Raw genomic sequence first — 17,590 nt, 5'->3', positions numbered from 1 at the left:
TTCTGAAACTACTTTGAAGTCAAAATATGAAACACTTATGACATTATATGATAAAGTGATAAAGTATGGTTATGTACCCAGTCATGTGACCTGGTAGCAAGGTCTTCAGCAACCCACGGGCGTACTGTTACACTTGACTGTAAAACTGTGGAAACTCCTGGGATTGGTTGATTCACTGACTTGGTAGATACATGTCACCACATCCTAGCTGCTGAGACAGATGCTCCTGATGTCTGTCACTGCCTTATCCAGACTTGAATCAGAGGTGGAAATAACTTTAAAATTGTTCGTGAACTCCGGTACAGTGGCACATGTAAAATCACTTGCCCTGATAATTTTTCCACTATACTGGCCGATTTTCTTGTTGATTTTTTAAATAAGCAACATAATTAACATTGGAAAGTCAACTGGACATCGGTACAGTGTGATATACAAATTTGCTTGCTAGACAGAAAAAAAAACACTGGACTGGGGCGTCGGGCAATGGATTACTTCCACCCCTGTGAATATCAACAAACCACCTTCATATAGCTGGAAAGTTGCTTTTAACAACAGTTGTAGTTACTAACAAACCTGATATCAACAGAGGATGTGGTCCATCAGTCTACCTCACCAAAGGCTCACTAAATACAATTTGGAATCCTAATATCATCTACGATATTGAAAAACACTTGGCTAATAATCTCTGTGACATCATCGTGAGTGATGTGAAGTGTTCCCACTGGAACCCTTTCATCTTTCTTTCATCCTCCCATCACCACTGACATACAGCGCCACCTACACTTTGTTCACAAGGGAGGCTTCATTGTGTATCATGTATGTCTGACATACAGCGCCACCTACACTTTGTTCACAAGGGAGGCTTCATTGTGTATCATGTATGTCTGACATACAGCGCCACCTACACTTTGTTCACAAGGGAGGCTTCATTGTGTATCATGTATGTCTGACATACAGCGCCACCTACACTTTGTTCACAAGGGAGGCTTCATTGTGTATCATGTATGTCTGACATACAGTGCCACCTACACTTTGTTCACAAGGGAGGCTTCATTGTGTATCATGTATATCTGACATACAGCGCCACCTACACTTTGTTCACAAGGGAGGCTTCATTGTGTATCATGTATATCTGACATATAGCGCCACCTACACTTTGTTCACAAGGGAGGCTTCATTGTGTATCATGTATATCGCCAGTTGTTCTAGACACCATGCATGGTGTGTTAGATGACAATAGATGCCACAGTGTCATAATTTAATCATGAGTATACATGCATGCGTGCAAAGCATTATCTATGACTTGGAATTTCATTCAGGAATACAAGGTTTATCATATATAGATTGACAAATAAATGTCAAACCACAGACAAAGCTTGCAAATGACAAGTTTCAAGATGAGTTCAGTCACATGTTTCACATTACCAGATGGACAAATGTCATTGATCTGCCCACTACATACAAAATGAGGTACATGGAATCTTAGCCTTTTTTATTCATTTCATTACTTCCCACAATCCTGGGGGCGGTTGGGTAGCCTAGTGGTTAAAGCATTGGCTCGTCACGCCGAAGACCCGGGTTCGAATCCCCACATGGGTACAATGTGTGAAGCCCATTTCTGGTGTCGCCCGCCTTGATGTTGCTGGAATATTGCTAAAAGCGGGGTAAAACGAAACTCAGTCAGTCAGTCAGTCTCACAATCCTCCAATCCTTTAAAATCCCTAATTATGCACATTTCACAGTGTACAATGATCCAGTGGTCAACATCACTTGGTATTTTCTCTTGAAAAATTGACAAGAGTAGCCAATTCACTGTCTTTTGTTTTGTTTGTTGTCTAACGCCGTACTCAGCAAAATGTCAGCGGTCTGAGAAGGGACCTGACAATCAAATGATCAACAGCATGCACATCAATCTACACAATCGGGACACGACGTCAACCAAGACCCCCAATCCCGTCAGTCACCTCTTACAACAAGCATGGTGAAGACCTATTCTAACCTGGAACTTCAATGGTCAATGACAAGCACAGGTTGCTGGTGTCCGTCCACCAGTAACCACTGTGGGACACGTACACCAGAAGTTGTTTTGTTTTTACGATAGTAACAGTAGGAAGGCGTTTCCTAAGCTTGCGGTACTTACGGATATCAGCTGAAAAAATAACACAAACAATTCTTATCGTATTCATGCTTGTTGTTTTTAAATGAAGGGCCTTCTCTAACATCTACATATATCAGCTGCCAGATCGATCAGGTAAATTACCACTCGTCAGCCCGGTGATAAACAATGCCATCCGCCACTGGCGAAACAAGGCTTCTCCCATTCACGCGGTATTACCAGGAATTAACGCTATTGAGTGTATGTAAGAGCAATCCTGCCGGAAAGGGCGGGAAAAAGTAATGATATGTCCAAGTTGGTATAAACTCCCCAATATTCGTGACACTGCAAGATTTTGATCACGCACAGACTTGGGCCACTTCCTAGTTACCAGTCGCCAGATCGATCAGGTAAATTACCACTCGTCAGCCCGGTGATAAACAATGCCATCCGCCACTGGCGAAACAAGGCTTCTCCCATTCACGCGGTATTACTAGGAATTAACGCTATTGAGTGTATGTAAGAGCAATCCTGCCGGAAAGGGCGGGAAAAAGTAATGATATGTCCAAGTTGGTATAAACTCCCCAATATTCGTGACACTGCAAGATTTTGATCACGCACAGACTTGGGCCACTTCCTAGTTACCAGTCGGTGATGTAAACAACCGCTAAGTGTCCGCGCATCGGCAATTTCGGCAGAAAACGTGTTTACCGTGAGAATAGGAAACCCCCGAGAATAGGAGAGGGACCTATATATCCTCTGGAGATTTCAGATAGTATTCTTGAGTGTCTGCCCTCTTGTAATGGTGTGTGAACCCTGTTTTGAATGAAATGTGTAGAAGTGCCATCAAATGAGTACATGACGATCTCTTGATATTTCAGACATCTTAGGGCAGCAACAAGATCACAGCTAGGCATAGACTGATAAATTTTCAAAAATTATTAATTTGCATTCATCATATTAACAGCAGGTTTCAAGACCAACCACATTTTAATGTATATTTTTTTCACAAATTGTGTAACTTATTTTATGAAATAGTCTTTAAAATAATTTATGTTGTACATCGAGTCAATTTGCTTTGGAAACATTCTTTTTATAAATGTACACGAAGAAAGATAAAGGTGACCATTTTTTTAAATATTTTTGTGAGTGTGCAGCTGTAATGCTATTTGTCTTGTCTAATAAGGACATACATTTCCACAGTGGTGGGAGAAAAATGGAGATAAAGCTTTTAATCATTTAACATCGGATCAACTCAATTTTGGAGCAGGTGGGGTTGGGGGAAGAAGCTAGCCAGATGTAATGTCCTGTTGTTTTTGTCTACTGCCTTGGAAGCTTGGACACCCCCCACCCACCCTACAACTGCAATGAGTGAGTTATATCATGAAGTGACATCTTATACAAGTGAATCAGTATGGTTTAATGCCGCTTTTAACAACATGATTCCAGCAATATCATATTAGGGGACACCAGAAATGGGCTTCACACATTGTACCCATGTGGGAATTCGAACCCGGGTCTTCAGAGTGACGAGTGAACGCTTTAACCACTAGGCTACCCCACCATCCACTTAATACAAGAGACAAGCCATCATTTTATGAACAATGCAAATAGTCAGGTACATATCAGAAAATCCAGTGATTGACATTATGAGTAGTATCAGATTATGATGTCATGCAATTGCATCTTCAGACATAGGTAGCCAGGTACCTATTCTAACTTGGCTGAGTATGGTTTTACGCCGTTTTTAGCAATATTCCAGCAATATCACGGCGGGGAACACCAGAAATGTACCTATTCTAACTTGGCTGAGTATGGTTTTACGCCGTTTTTAGCAATATTCCAGCAATATCACGGCGGGGAACACCAGAAATGTACCTATTCTAACTTGGCTGAGTATGGTTTTACGCCGTTTTTAGCAATATTCCAGCAATATCACGGCGGGGAACACCAGAAATGTACCTATTCTAACTTGGCTGAGTATGGTTTTACGCCGTTTTTAGCAATATTCCAGCAATATCACGGCGGGGAACACCAGAAATGGACTTCACAAGTTGTACCCATGTGGGGATTCGAACCCGGGTCTTCGGCGTGACAAGTGAACGCTTTAACCACTGGGCTACCCCACTGCCCCTCTAACTTGGTATCTCCACAGTACCTCAACTCCTCACAGTGAACTGTGATAACTTGGACAACAGGGCCACCTATCTGTGTTACATCAGTAGAAACGAAAGCCAGGATAATGTGAGAATAAATATTACACTTTCTGCCTGGACTGTCAAACAAGTAGAAATAGCCAAACACTGCCAAAGGGAAACATTAGTAACTCTAACAAAATAAAGAGATCCTCTGTCTTCTTACACTTTTATTGCTGGTCATAAGAGACAAATCTGGATCACTGTTCCGATATTCTCTGTTTGCCTGCAAGCTATCCCACAAGCTTTCTTTGTACCGTCAACTCTAGTTACAGATAATGCCCCTTATATCACTTCAAAAACATCCCAAATGAAGTTAGAACACAACAGGTCAAGTATCCACTTCCCTTGCTGACCAAATCAAATCAACCACTGATCAATGCAAACATTACAATAATCAAATTAACGCATCCTGCTGGATGAGAGATCACCTTATATAATGCTGGTAATCAGATCATGGAATAGGAACATGAGCAATGATCTTCCCAAGATTGGTCAAGTGGAAAAACTCTCTCTTGAGGAAGAAATATCATGAATTATACACTCAATGATGGACAATAATTGCTGCTATAGGTTGAAAAAAAGATTTTTCATTGAATGACCATTCAGATCAATATCGATTAGATACATGTGAATTTACAATTTGGACCAAAATAAGAACACCTTAAAAATCACTTCCTAACTTATAACATAGCAATACAAGTTTGATAAAAGTATACAGGTTTCGGCAGGATTTCAGAGAAACAGCTCGAGTCTCCTAGGAACCTGTGGATAACATTAAAGGTCCGGGCAGACAAAGGCAAACATGACGATATACCGAGTGAACTGACGCCAGTTTATGTTTTCATCATGTGAAGCCATTAAACGTGACACATGAAAGAAAGGAAGGAAGATGTAACAGAGGCTGAGGCATTGATAGACAGATGAAATAAGTGACAGTGACAGATAAAGGGAATGTCTAAGAAGACACAGTTTGACCTGGATGATCTAACGTCTTCAAAGCTTCATTTATAACTGGTGTTGTTCAGTATAGCGCAGCATCCTTTGTCAGCAGCTGACATGTTAAACATCCTTTCTCTTACCTTCGGTAATTGATGTGTCTAATCCGTTCATGGAGTTTCATTCAGGACCAGGTTAAGAGGCAAAAAAGCTCAGGAGCATGATACAAAAGAGTGAGTGAGTGAGTGAGTGAGTGAGGGGGTGAGTGAGTGAGTGAGTGAGTGAGTGAGTGAGTGAGTGAGTGAGAGAGAGAATCTACATCTTGTTTGTTTTTTGCTTAATGCCACACTATATGGCTGAGGTCTGCAAATAATCGAGTCTGGATCAGACAATCGAGTGATCAACATCATAAGCATCAATCTTCACAATTGGGATACGATGACAAGTGTCAACAAAGTCAGCGAGCCTGACCACCTGATCCTGATGGTGGCCTCTTACGACAATCATGGGTTGCTGAAGATGAATTCTAACCCAGATCTTCACAGTTTGAATCCACATCTCAGAACACTAATAGATCTACCCAATTCATCATTATACCATGTTGAACTAAACCAAGCAGCCACCACCTGTCATTACACTAAAGCTGATATTAAGTGGGTGAGTTAGGACTGACACCATCTTGAACAGCATAGGCGGATCCAGAAATTTTCAAGGGGGTGGGTTTTGACCCCCTGAACCCCACCTTGGCTCTGCCATTGCAAAACATTAACTTCAATGTGGTCTTTAGAACCCCTCCTCTGGATCCGCCACTGAACAGTATTCCAGTTATATTACATCCCAATGTGACACAGGTCTTAGAGTTTACTACTAAGGTGAAACCCATGAGGGGCGGTGGGGTAGCCTAGTGGTTAAAGCGTTGGCTCATCACGCCGAAGACCTGGGTTCGAATCCCCACATGGGTACAATGTGTGAAACCCATTTCTGGTGTCCCCCGCCAGGATGTTGGTGGAATATTGCTAAAAGCGGCGTAAAACCATACTCAGTCTGTCAGTCAGTCAGAAACCCATGAATAAGGTCATCGTGCTGACAAAACTATAAACATAATCAGGATGAACCGGGGTACCTGATTCTTTCATATTACCATAATTAATCTGCCATGTCATAACAGAATTAATCATTTGTTATGGAAGCATCTGGTGTTCTTGTAATCCTTTTGAGTTGTATATACAGGTTTCTCTGTATCAGGCCCAAACTGCATGAGGTCTGTCAGCCAAACTAATATTACAATGAGATTGTTCATGAATATTTCTGTCTGTTATCGTGACTGTCTGCTAAAAAGTGTGCATGTTGTTTCTTCCCACAATGCAATACATCTGTCATGACAGGCAACCACCAAACCACTGGTTTTCGAAGTTTTGATTATATAATGGACTTGCAGAGAAAATTAACAAAGGTTAGTCGTGCCACAAAGGTCAGGCAGGCATCCCAGCTGGTTTGAACGATTCCTGTCCGCATGAAAACTTCAGATCTGGGACAGCAACATAATCTCAATATTCACACATAACACATTGCATCCTTTTAAACTTTCAGTGAACATCTACTCTTGATTACCTTCCAGCCTTGAAATTATTTTCTTTAAATGATGCAAGCATGTACATGGCCTACACATTACGTACGACCTTGTACACTTCGTTAAGCTGGTAGTTGGCAACACTACAGACACCAGCCCTCAGGCTATATGTAATTCCATCCAGACAAGACAAACTGGTGGACTGTTTGCAATAAGGACACTCTAACTTGTACTTTTAACATAGGTCAAGTATCTTAAATATTTGCACTGTTTATGCAAGGCCCACTGTTTCAGTCCACTAGCAGTAAGGACACTTCAACACAAGGTCAACTGTTTTGGTCAACTAACACACAAATTGTCTCAGTCTAGCAGAACACATGCCATTTTAATGCACGATAACTGTTTTGGATGACCTGCTTTGAGATAGCTTAAACATAAGACCAATTGTCTTGGAGTATCTTGAACCGGACATTTTTGAAACATCTATAGTCCGTTTGGCTCAAAAGCGGACCGATGAATTGCAATCTAACTCGAAAACTAATAAACATATAATACTCAATGAAACGCTGATCATAATCAAAACATCAGACCAACTCTGTGATTTGTTTGCAGAATTTATGTTCTAAAATTATAAAAGTAGTTTAACAAACTATCATTAAAAATTTTCTCTGCACTTGTCCCTCATAATAAATAGTGAATTGTGTCGATATTTTAATGATAGTTTGTTAAACAACTTTTTTATTTTTAGGACATAAATTCTGCAAAAACCTCACAGAGTTGGTCTGATGTTATGATTATGATTAGTGTTTCATTGAGTATTTTATGTTTATTAGTTTTCGAGTTAGATTGCAATTCATCGGTCCGCTTTTGAGCCAAACGGACTATACTTTATGAGTCCTAAAAAAGGCATCCAATCATTAATGCTAGGGAAACTAACTTCCTATATTTGAGCACACTTCAGTGTCCTATATTCAAATACAAATGTTACTCAACTATTTAATGCAACAGACCTTAAAAGACAACCAAGCCATATGGGCAAGTGGACAATGCCAGTGTTTTGATGGTTGTTCATTTACTGGCAAACAAGGATAAGTTGGACCGGAGCAGAGAACATGTTTATGAGAAGTAGATGGTGCATGGCAATGAGCAAACCAATTTGGTTTGTGAAAGGTAGAGCAGATGTAGGCTAGTGCATGTGTATTGCATGATAATGAAATTGATTATTAGCGTTTCTTGATTATTTACAGACCACCGCCATATAGCTGTAATATTGCTGAGCATGGTGTTAAACAACAAACCAACCAAAACCAAAGATAAACCTTACATTCAGATGTACGGAGGTGAGGTGAGGTGAGGTGAAATTGGGTTTTACGTCGTGCTTGAGAATACTTCGCTCATATGACGACGTGCATGCGTGTGTATGTGTATGTGTGGCTGCTTGTACTAGCCCAGACTTAAGCTGGTTTTATAGTGCTAGCCCACTGAGATACCACGCCGCAGTGAAGCATGAATACCCACTCAGACACATTATACTGACTCCGAGCCAACCAGTCCTTGTTGTACCCATTAATGCCGAGCGCCAGACAGGGACCAACAAGTACCATATTTTAACGTCTTTTGGTATGACGCGGTCGGGGATCGAACCCGCGACCTTCCGCTCTCCGGGCGGACGCTCTAACCACTACACCACGGAGGCGGTTAGATGTACGGAGAGTAACAGCAGGAAAGCTTAGAAGGAAGGAATCAGTTTCACACACAGAACCCTCACATCTTTAAGGCACAACAACATGATCCAAACAGCACTTGCATGACTGGAAAATGTCCAAGTCTAAATTCTGTTCAAGATATTTGTGTTCCAAGTCTAGCCAGGACGAGTCCCGATTCCCACTTCAGCAGCAGTGAACTATAACAATAACTTACTGGATATTTTCAAAAGCGGTTAGTTGAAATGACAGAGGCGACCCCAAATGCCACCACAAAGGTCATGCGTCATCAGCAACAAACTGCGCCATATCAAACGTAAAAGGACACTGTTCCCAATGAGCTGCATTTCCTGAACATCAAATACTACCGAGGCAATGGCCCCCCAAAACACCACTGATTAAACAGCACATGATTGGTACGCCAATTGTAGTATTACTGAAGACCAAGTTCCTCTTCAATGACCAGTGAGTGGACCAACAATGACCCCCATGTTAGTGTTCATCCTAACAATGTAATGGACAGCTTAATCATGTTAATTGAGATAGTAAATCCTCACAAAGCGATCCCAGGGTTTCCAACAATTTGCCTACCAGCATGTTAACTGATTATTTCTAATGTTGTTTTATGGGGATTTGATTCTTGTTTATCAACTGTCAGAAACAAATTAATTCTTCGACAAACAGTACTGCATTAAAGCTAAATCTCAAGAGTTGAACCTGTAAAGTGATAAACAGTGAAACTGGAATTGTTAATTCAAATTACAGTATCTTGATTTATGATTTAAGATTTTATGTTTTCAAATTTTTCTGATACAGTAAAACCATATTTGGTAACTCAAAGTTTATTATCTTGATATATCATCATATATTTGTTCTTTATTATCAGAATCAATATTGATGATATGGTGTAATACACTCAATGTATAAATATTATTTCTTACAAAAATTGATTTAATGATGCATTTTGAGAAGAATATTATTTCAACCAACAGCTACAGTACTAGTGACGTCAGTACTTTTATACCTAACAATAACTTCTCTGACACCTAACTCTTAAGTTTTAACCATACCTTTAGGCTTTTTGAGCTTTTGGCCATGTTACATAAATTCTATTGAAACTGCAGACATTATGACAGAGTCCACTGAATTTTTTTGCCATCCATGTGGGAACAGAACTTAGACCTTGAAAACTAACACACTATGCAATGTGCTTTGTTAGCAGCCATGGTTTTAGCCATCATAGTGAGTGAGCGAGTTTAGTTTGATGTCACTTTTAGCAATATTCCAGCAACATCACAGCGGGGCCACCCGAAATGGGTTTCACCTATTGTACCCATGTGGGAAATAGAACCCAGGCCTTCGGCGTGACAAATGAACGCTTTAACCACTAGGCTACCCCATCGCCCTCAGCCATCGTAGAGGACATCTGATACACGATAGTGAAACAGAACTATCAAAGTTCAACTAAATATGTTTGAAGTACTCTATAAACTGTCTTCTATGGGACACTATACATACAGCTTAACAACTGACCCATCATCAATAACATTTTCTTTTTAACCAGGAAAATAATGTCGACCTAAACCAAACAACAAGAAGTCATCCTGCTTTACATAACATCCAACTAATTTGTGTACATGCTGTTTTTCTTACAGTCCTCCTCTTGACAGCCAGCCTACTTTTAATTGCCGGTTGGGTTACCATTGACAGAAAACAGGGCAATTTGTCTTTAGAAGTCAAACCAGGAGAAATTGTCATCACATTGCTCCGGCTTCTATTGGTAAGCGGATCCCCAGTTATTTCTACTCCTCATACAAATTATACAAGGGCCAAGCCAAAAAAGTGTTGTGGAAACAAGTTGTCTTGAATACTGAGCCTGAGAAACAGGAGAATAAGAAATGGTCTTTTATACATCAGCTGATATTATTCCCACAGGGATGGTCAGGATGGAAACCTCATAAAATCATTATTACATTTTTCAAAGTGTCCTTGTTCACTCCTTGAAAAATCTGAGAAGTAAATAAGAATATATTTAACCGAGTGGTTGAAAACCAATTGTTTACATACATCAACCAAAACAGATTTCAACAAGTTCCACCATCTTGATAAACAAAACCTAATCCATATACTGTTTCGGACTACAGGTCCAGAACTTCACAGTGAGTGAGTGAGTTTAGTTTTACGCCATACTCAGCAATATTCCAGCTATATGGTGGCGGTCTGTAAATAATTGAGTCTGGACCAGACAATCCACTGATCAACATCCTGAGCATCGCTCTACGCAGTTGGGATACGATGACATGTGTCAACCAGGTCAGCTAGCCTGACCACCCGATCCCATTAGTCGCCTCTTACAAAAAGCATGGGTTGCTGAATTCTAACCCGGATCTTCACGAGTCCAGAACTTCACAGAATAGGAAAGCATTTATCTAGTCTGTCATACAGACCCTGAAGCAAATATATCCAAGAAAGCCATACAAGTCTAGAAAATGTGGCAAGTCTAGATTTCCACATCTGAAAATCTTGGAAAGGGCTCCTTTTCATTATATTCTATATTTTTTTCTGTACTATGAATTTTTAGTTGTTTCTGTAAAATATGTTCATTTATAGAGACTAGTTGTTAGATCTAGCATTTATCTACAAACATGAAAACATTTATGGCTTTTGTAAAATTGACAGTGTTAAGAAATAGATAGATGAATACAACAAATATATTTAATACCTATCCACACACTGTATATTCAGTTGGTAACTGTAACAGGTATATTTACAAGAAACAAAGCAAATTGAAGAAATCAAATTTAGTACAACATAACCCTTTAGTATAACACTAGATGACATTTTCTGTAATGGTTCATATTTTCAAACTCTGTAGATAATGTCTTGAAATTCCGACAATAACAGGTTCTTATACACAATTATCAGTTCTGATGATGTTATTATTCCCTTCTTGGGGGTAACAGTGTAGGGTGGGCATCAAACGTGGTTAGTGGAGGCCCACCATGTGGATGTCTAACTAGAGAGCAGACGGCATTCCACACAGTGCGGGATGAAGCTGCCCTGAACTAGGTACACACAGTCTATACAAGCTCTGTACCAATGATGAAATTCCATGGAATACAAGCACTGAATGATTAGTCTGGTAGTTCCTAAATGGCTTCTGTCCCAACAGGCAGCAACAGTGGTGGGTAGCCAGGTAGTTAAATGTTGTCTTGTCATGCTAAAGTCATGAGCTTGATTCTTGAATAGATGCAATATGTGAAGACTTTTTCTGATACCCCTGTGGTTAAATAGTAGTAATGTTGCTAAATATGACGCAGAAGCGTACTCACAAGCCAGAAGCAGCTCATCACTCTCTCTGACAGGGTGGTTTTGCAGTAGAATGTCAAATTTGCGTGTTTGAAAAATATTGTTATTGTTTGAGAAATGGATAAAAATTGCAGATCATGTAGTAATTCAGGAGATTCTAGAAAGCTAAATGGTGGCATTGCCTCTTCTGCCTAACTCTCAGTGAAGACAATTTTGTTTGTGATGACAATGTTTTTACTTGTTGTAAAACCCAACTGTCTTTGCTAAAACTATTACTCATGAAACACGTAAAATTCCCATTTGGGTTGATCCATAATGTCCATTTTAAAGTTTATGTTCTATGAATCTTGACTTCACCACATCATATTGTGATCCAGTTACATTACCTAACTATAAAATGTATGCCATGACAGTTGAAGTTCTGCAGTGAATTCTCGGTCATACCAGCAGACATAAAATCATACAACAATCAGGTTTCGCAAAGGTTTGGTCCTGATAAGGTGAGGAAGCAGACGCGAGATGCCTATCCAATATGTCCCCAAATTAGACCATAATGACCAACATGACCAGGTTTTTGTAAAGCAGCAATCATTAAACCTTGACCAACAATTACCATACTTGCGAGGTCACCTAGTTACAATGACCAATTCTCCCTAAAAGGCTTCCTTGGGATTGATAGGTTAATGAATAAGACTCCTCTGTTCCAGACTATATTATCAATGAAGGACAATATCAATCTAAAGGGGTTCACATCATGTTTTGACAGGCAATATGCATCCAGGACACAGTTTACTGAAAAAACTCTGATCCCAAGTAATCACCTCGTTTCCTCAAAAGCATAAAAATAGCAAAGTGGTAACAGATCAAGTAGCATTTCCGTCCAAATACAAGAAAGAAACTAAACTTGAATGGTTGATTGATAATATCAGCTAATATGTGTGAATGCGTGATCATTTAAATCCAGGTAGTGACACAGATAGGGTATAGTCTGTTTGGCTCAAAATCGGACCGATGAATTGCAATCTAACTCGAAAGCTACTAAACATAGAATACTCAATGAAACACTGATCATAATCAAAACACCAGACCAACTTTGTGATTTTTTTGCAGAATTTATGTCCTAAAAATAAAAAAGTTGTTTAACAAACTATTATTACAATTTTTGACAAAGTTGACTATTTGTTACTGAGGAGGACTGCAAATAGAGGAACAGCCAGGTGTACGCGGAGCACGTGCACAAGTGCCGACAAGTTATTGAATCATTTACCTGTGCTGTGCTGTCTCCATCCTTTCTCGCACACCTGGCTGTTCCTCTCTTTGCACCCCTCCCTCGTAACAAATAGTGAACTGTGTCAAAATTTTAATGATAGTTTGTTAAACAACTTTTTTATTTTTAGGACATTTATTCTGCAAAAAACTCACGGAGTTGGTCTGATGTTTTGATTATGATCAGCGTTTCATTGAGTATTATATGTTTATTAGTGTTCAAGTTAGACTGCAATTCATCGGTCCGCTTTTGAGCCAAACGGACTATAGCAAAGCTGAAATATGGCAGCTGAAAAACGTACAAACCATTAGTGAGTGAGTGAGTGAGTGAGTTTAGTTTTACACTACTTTTAGCAATATTCCAGCAATATCAAGGTGGGGGGACACCAGAAATGGGCTTGACACATTGTACCCATGTGGGGAATCGAACCCGATCTTCAGCGTGACGAATGAACTCTTTAACCACTGCCCCACAAACCATTAGTAAGGAAGGAGATTGTGCACATCCCTAAAACAAATGGCAGAGGGTGACCAGTCAAATGCATTCTTGTCGGGGAAATAAACAAAGGAGAAAATTAGGAGGGAATGACAAAGTATTTTCCCCTTCCTCCCTCGATGTACTCTCAATCTGTCTTCATTACGGAAATGAGCACGAGGCATGGTAATAAGACCAAAACTCTCTCATCAAAATTGTGATGTCAGTCAACATTTGCAACATATTTTGCCAGCACACATATAACCCAGTTATTCACAAACAACAGCATACAATCAAGTTAACAATTATTTACAAGATTTACTCAGCATCTGACATTGAATACAATTAAAATTTTCAGTACCTGTCTGTTGAACTTTTTAAATATCTTGTGCCTCTGACACATCAAACAATTATGAATTGGAGACAGTTACCAGACCTGCTCTATATTCTGATACAATAATCTCAGTTGTAGTTTTCCTCTCTTGGAAACTTCACATATTGTAAAAACCCTGCTCAAAAAAGAGTAAATAATACTATCGCACAAACCACAACATATTCAAGTCTGGTTGGTAAATTTCACGCTTGTTTTGTCAATTTGTGATCCTAGCCAAGTTATCTTCGCTCATGCCATGTTGTTGTTAGAGAATGATTTAATGGCGCAGATAATTACGTACCTTACACAAGATCTCACAAACATGTACTTTTTGAGTTCATTTTCTAATGATGTCGGGCAACTGATGTAGAAACGTTGTACTGAACAACAGAGAGTGGCTTCTGTACACTAATGTGGTCAGTGGGACTTCTCCAACACATACGTCTTTCACAGCTACATACATGCAATATACTGACATCTTAATGACTCTCTCAGAAACAGCATCACCTTGTTGGTCTGGTTCAAGGCAGTGATGGTATTTAAGTACATGTGTTAAGCATGTATTCTTACACTAGAGCATTTTGGATGGAGTTGTTTTCAGAAGACAATGGCTGTCCCACAGAGGGGAGTCTGGGCAGAAAAGTTACAGAACCAGCTTTGACTGACTACAGCAAGTTCAAGTTAGGATACATCCCTTAACGTAATACTCATCTCACAATATGGATTCAGGGCCCATATGCTCATGCTTGTGTTCCTTTAGAGATAAGTTGCAAATGGTCCCCACGGACAGACTAGGTCACAGATATTAAATCACAGTATCAGATATTGCTACATCTATCACCATGACACATGTCATCGTATCCTAATTGCGTAGATTGATGCTCATGCTGTTGATCACTGGATTATCTGTACAGACCGCCGCCATATAGGTGGAATATTGCTGAGTGCGGCATTAAAATACAAACCAGACCAAACCAAACCAACACCCCTATCCCCATCATGGTCCCCAGACAGACTAAAAACACCACAGCTCTTTAGAGTTAGTTTTCTTTTTTGAGTTCTGACATGTTGAACTGGTTCTATTTCTCTCGGTCCTCACCCTGATCAGTCTGTCCTGGCGAGAGTGGCATGTGCTAACTGAAGGGGTCACGTGTTAAGTGTTTCATTATGTCACACGCTAGGCAAAACAACTTGACTGTACTTAAGGTTTTATAATTGAATCCATTCAGCATAATATCCACAAACCTTCAGAAAATGACAAAATCATTAAAAGGCACTGAGGATATTGTCCACAGATACAGAGACAGTTTCTACCTTAAAAAATTATGTAATTTTCTGACTTAAATTGATATTTTATACTTATCCTTACTTATGCTAATTATGCTTGTCTCCTTCCTCTTGCGAATGATAGTGGAACACTTGAAATCCCTTGAAGTTCCCTTCTTAAAAAGCGGACGTAAAATCACTCACTCACCCTCGAGTAATCTCCCTTTCCTCCCTATTGGCGCCCTTTTTGGTCACATGACCAGCCATGTTTGTCACTCTCCGTATGTATGCCCGACACCCAGATTTACAGGGAAATCCAGAGTGCCATAAGAGTGGAGGTTGGGAGGGCTCATGAGTCAGGATAAGTATAAAATATCAATTTTAGTCAGAAAATGACATATTTTTCCTTAACCTGACTCATGCTAATTATGCTTGCAGAATCCGTCGGAAACGGTGGTGGGTCAGGCCACGTTCTGGATTCACTAGTTAGTTATCTATTGCAACTCCATCTCTTGATGTGTGCATCAAGTGGAGATGCGACCCTTCTTCATGTACAAGTATGTCCTATACAAGTACATAGTAGTCTGTCCTAGACATGTGCATGGACTTATAGCCATTGCTCTCCAGAGCGTTGGTTTTCACAAGTCACGTTGATAAAAGGGGTGAGATTTACTCAGCGCCTTTGTGGAACCGTTAGTTGTTGTGCTACAACAAGTGGCCCAAACTGGTGAATGCCTGAGACGTCTTCGGTGGCAATGTCTCTGAGGTAGTGGTTGGCAAACACCATGTTCGATCTCCAAAAGCAGCCCTCCATTATAGTTGTAATCGAGCAGTTTCCATGCAGAGCAAGTGTTGACGCCAGGGCTCTGACTTCGTGTGGGTTGGAGGCTCATGGAGGCTCAAGTCCTGCTGCTTTATAGGCCCTAGCAAAACGGCTCTCATCCAGATCGATATCGTTGTCCGTGAGACTTCCGTGGGCGTCTCAGTGGATAAGGGGATGAATAGGTGCTTGAATTTTCATCTCCTTCTTTTAGTTCTCTGTAGGTAGACTTTAAGTGCTCTGACTGGGCATAAGGATAGATCCTGCGTATCCTGTGGCCCAAGGACTGTAGATAGTGCTGGGATGTGGAACTGTCTGTCAGGCTGACCGGGCAGTTGGTTCTTGGCGATAAAATCCCATCTCAGTCCAAGATGTACGATGTCACCATGTCTTGATTCAAATTGTGTTCGTTCAAAGTCGTTTTTGCGCGAATCCTAGCATCATTCATAGAAGTCCAGTCAGTTTCTGATAAATCCTGGCACAATAAACAACGCGTTGCTAAAGAACAAGGAGGATCCGTGGTACAAGTCAAACACAATGAATGAGGGTCCTTATCAGACTGGTAACGCTGACAGCCCAGACATTTCTTCTGAGACATGATACAATTTCGCTAACGCACGTGGCTTACAAAATGGCGGGAAAATTTAAACAAGTTCACACTGTAAATTTTTTTAGGCAATTAAGAGTTGAATATGCAAAAATACGATTTCCTTAGCACAAATGCGACAGTACGAACCTAGTCTGTCACTGTATAAAGTTGAACTTGAACACAAAAGTGAAAATCCAAGGAAGTCTTGAAACACGTCCACACCCGGTGAGTACAGAGGAAAATATGACACGTGTTGATAACCACTGGCAGAAGAGCAATCAATGGACGTAATCAGGAGAGGTCAAGTGTTATCTAGGTAGGGATTACTTCCCTTTGTTATTAATTTTTTTATTTTATCTAAGGGGAGTCTGTAACACATCACCAAGTGACGGAGGAAAAGGTTATCTATCACAACCCAGAGGGAATATTTGCGCCTATAATTTCTCGCTCTATGGATCCATGACGACTTGAGTCTCTATGGGATGATCTGCATGATGAGCTTCGCGCAGGCGAGCGATCCCAATGCGATCTTGTATCCTTTCTGGAGTCTTGAGATGATTCTCTAGGTCTTCGTGAAGGTGGGTTTCTGGACGTAGCTCCCCTCTGTAGGAGTGCCTTCACGCAGGTTCTCGATGGTGGTCAGAGTCCGATGGAGATGAAGACTCATGTCTGCGATGTCTTTGGGGTTCAGGAGAACGCCTCGATTTCTTTCTGCGTGGAGACTTCTTAGCAGCAATCTCTGGAGCGTCTACGGCTGAACTGACGTTGGTAGCGGAGTCCAGACTCCTCACTTCAGATGGGGAAGATTGTCGTGTCCGTGAACCTTCGCGCAGGCTTCCCTCTTCATCCGGATGCGGTGGAGAGACTGTAGAACCTTCACGCAGGCAAGTAGTCGTTGTAGAGGTCTTCATAGCAGCCTTCTCCTGAGCGAAGCGACGTTCCATCATCGACATCATCTGGTCTGTAAACTGTTGCATGAACAGTCCCGGG

The 17,590-nt window shown here is 40.5% G+C and overlaps 1 protein-coding gene across 1 annotated transcript in view; it reads right to left on the bottom strand.

The window, feature by feature from the left end:
- LOC124258539 (Golgi-associated PDZ and coiled-coil motif-containing protein-like) overlaps positions 1 to 17,590 on the bottom strand; it is a 79,388-nt gene that overhangs the window by 9,724 nt on the left and 52,074 nt on the right. The gene's annotated exons all lie outside the window — the stretch shown is intronic.

Source organism: Haliotis rubra, unplaced genomic scaffold, assembly GCF_003918875.1.
Source record: "Haliotis rubra isolate DU_JTF1 unplaced genomic scaffold, ASM391887v1 Scf697, whole genome shotgun sequence".
Classification (NCBI taxonomy): Eukaryota; Metazoa; Mollusca; class Gastropoda; order Lepetellida; family Haliotidae; genus Haliotis; species Haliotis rubra.
This window is presented reverse-complemented; position numbering and strand designations above follow the sequence as displayed.